We start from the raw sequence: 3,555 nt of genomic DNA, 5'->3' as shown, positions 1-3,555 counted from the left end.
GGGTGGGTGAGAGTAGGCAACCCTGACGCACACCGACTGTAGTTTTAAACCAATTGCCGATACTTCCATTCAGGAGGACAACACTTGAGGCCTTTCCATACAGGTTTTCGATGATTCGGACGAGGTTGGCATCGATGTTATACTTGCGCATGGTGGTCCATAGGGCTGCGTGCCATACCCTGTCAAAGGCCTTCTTGAAATCTATATATACGTGGTATAGGTCTTTTTGGTGCTGTAGGTGTTTTTCGCAGATTATTCTTAAGTTAAAAATCTGTTCTGTGGTGCTGCATCCTGCTCTGAATCCAGCCTGTTCCTCAGCTATGATGTTCTCAGCTATGGGCTTCAGTCTGTGCAGAATGATCTTCAGCAGGACTTTGCTTGGGTGACTGATCAAGCTGATCGTGCGATAATTTTCACACTGCTGTAGATTTCCTTTTTTCGGCAAGGTGATTATTAATGATTGAGTCCAGGGTGTTGGCCAGACTCCGGTACTCCATATATGGTTGCAAATTTTTGTGAGGGCTGTTATCATTGCCTCTCCTCCTGCTTGGACTAGTGGGATATTGTCTGCTCCGGCAGACTTTCCTTTTTTAAGTTCCTTGACGGCTAGTTCCACTTCTTCGCGCAGTATGGGGCTTGAGTCTTCTTCTGGTGGTGTTAGTGGACATTTGAGTACTGATGGGTTCCCATTTAGTTTGTAATTGTACAGGTCTTTGCAGTATTCTGTCCATCTGTCCAGGACATCCTTTTCTTCTGTGAGGCATATTCCGGTCTTGCTTTGTATGCTGCTAGGTCTTCCTTTTTTCTCGGTGGTCAAGTCTTTCAACACTTGGAATGCTTTCCTTGTGTTGTTCTTATCTAGGCTTTCCTGTATCTCGCTGCACTGTTGTTCTATCCAGGCTTCTTTTGCTTTCTTCATTTCCTTCCGGACTCTGTTGTTGGCCTCCTGATACTTCTTTGCTCTCTCTAAATCCCTTTTTTTCTTTCTTTAGGTCGCGTCTTTTATCACACAACTGTAAAATTTCGTTGGTGACCCAGGGTTTTTTAGGATGTTGGTGTTTGCCCAATATCTTGTCAGCCGTCCCTGCAATTGCAGAGTTAAAGGTGTTGATGGCTTCTTCAATGTCCGTGTTCTCATCCAGGACTGTCAGGGCTGCAAAACTCCCTCCAATCATTGCTTGGAACTCTTCCCTGACTTTGGGGTCTTTTAGTTTGTCGAGGTTGAATCTCAGTCTCTTGAATCTGGGCTTGTTGATTCTTTTCAGTCTTGTTTTGAATGTCATCATTACTAGATCGTGGTCACTTCCTATGTCTGCCCCGGGGAAACTGCGGGTGCGGGCGATGTTTATTCCTGAGCGGAAGCGCTTAGGAACCATGATGTAATCAATCTGGTTATGAGTGTGACCATCAGGGCTGTGCCAGGTTTCTCTCCTAGAGGCTTTATGAGCACCGAAGGTGTTGGCCAGTGCTAAACTGTTGGTAGCAGCAAATTCCAGAAGCCGCAGTCCTCTCTCATTTGTTACAAGGTTGCAAGATGGTCCATATGTTCCCCTCCAATTTTTATAAGCATCTCTACCAACTTTGGCATTCCAATCGCCCTGTATTATTATTATGTCTTTCTTGTGCACTTCGTCTATAATTCCCTGGAGTTGGATGTAGAATTCTTCTACGTCCTCCTCACTATATGTTGATGTTGGAGCGTAGGCTTGTACCACAGTGATGTTGAAGGGTGCTGCCTTTAGGCGGATTGTAATTAGCCTGCTGGAGATTGGGCGACAGCCTAAGACTGTGCCCACAATGTTTTTGTGTACCAAGAAGCCGACTCCTTCTTCATGAGTGTCTTGTCTTCCGATATAATACAGCTTGTGTCCTTCCTGCGTTGACATTTCCCCGATGTTTTTCCATCTCACTTCGCACAGGCCTAGAAGGTTCCAGTGATACCTGTCCATCTCATGGACTAGTTCTTCCAGTTTCCCATCTTGGTGTAATGTTCTTACATTCCATGTGCCAATTGTTATGTTTTCTCTGGATCGTAGCTTGCTTCTGTTGTTGTCAATACCAGTCGCATACTTATCGTCTCCGCCCTGATATGTAACGGTAGACGGTCCTTGTTAACCCGGGCGTCGACCGAGCCGGTATGGAATCTTTGGTTGTTGTAGTCTTCATCATGGCGATTCTTGGGCAGTTAGACCTGGCGGTGCCCATCTCCTCTCCAAGCCGTTGGCCACAGCCGATATCCCCCGGTACTTGGTGGCTCGCCTTGACCCAGGACACATGACCGTTGGGTTCTACATTGAGCCCTTCCGCTCTGGCCGTTGACTTCCAAAAAAGTTCCTCCGCCCAGTGATGCAGTGTCAACATCACTCCCCTCACATGGTTCAGCCGGCCTGTTGCAGCCGTTGCCCGGGGTATGGCGCTGGGAGCCACATGTGAGAGATTTAGGAGATAGGTGAGGCCCAGTGATGCCTGTCCACCTTTCCGGGTGCAACAGCCAGACATCAAAGGTACTACCTCTACCCAGAGCCCCCTATACCCCAAGACATGTATGACACAACAACAAAAAGCTGAGTGCTCACTGAAAGTGGCCTGGGTTTTGGGTAAGCACAAGAAACCTTCTCTGATGCAGAAATTATAAAAGAATGCATGACTGAAGTTATGGACACAATGTTTGAAGGCAAAGAAAAGGAGCAAAATAAAGCAAATTCCACTGTCAGATTCCACATCGACCAGACGAACTGAAGTCCTAGGTGCCGATTTGTCTCGCCAGCTTTGCGATGCAATACAAAATGCAAATTGTATTTCCCGAGCAGTAGATGAGTCCACTGACACTACTGATTATGCACAGTTGGTGGTGTTTGTGAGGTATTATGATGAGGCAAAGAGGGAGTTCATTGAAGATGTTTTGGGATTGTTAAACCTCAGTGGACAAACAAGGTGGGGAAGACATCTAGGCAACAATGTCAGAAATGATGAATGAAAAACGGATAGATGTAAAGAAAGTTGTATCATTTGCTACTGATGCAGCTCCAGCCATGTTGCGGGGAGAGAAAGGACTGGTTCAGCGTCTGACCGAGCATCACCCTGGCTTGATAGGCTACCACTGCATAATCCACCAGTGTGTCCTTTGTGCACGTCTGGGAGAAGTGTACTCTGAAACTATGACAGCAATGAGGAAACTCATAAACTTCTTGAGAGCAACATCTGCACTACAGCACCGCTTGCTTCGCACATTCCTGACAAAGGTAGATGCAGCTCATGACGATTTGCTCCTTCACAACGTCAGGTGGGTGAGCAAAGGCAAGGTCCTAGAGCGTTTTTGGGCCGTAAGAAAAGAGCTGGAAATGTTTCTGTCAAAGCACGAGCACAAAAGCAACACAATTCCTGGAACTTCTCAGAAATGTCGAGAAAATGGAAGTTGTGGCATTTTTGGCAGATATAACAACTCATCTCAATGAGCTAAATCTCAAGCTACAGGGGAAGTTTGTGAGCCGATGTCAGCAAAAACATGCATGGCAGGCTGATTGAACACTCTAAATATTCCCTAGGTGTGAGTAT

This window comes from Hippocampus zosterae, chromosome 1 (genome assembly GCF_025434085.1).
Source record: "Hippocampus zosterae strain Florida chromosome 1, ASM2543408v3, whole genome shotgun sequence".
NCBI classification, from domain to species: Eukaryota; Metazoa; Chordata; class Actinopteri; order Syngnathiformes; family Syngnathidae; genus Hippocampus; species Hippocampus zosterae.
Note: the sequence above shows the minus strand (reverse complement) of the source record.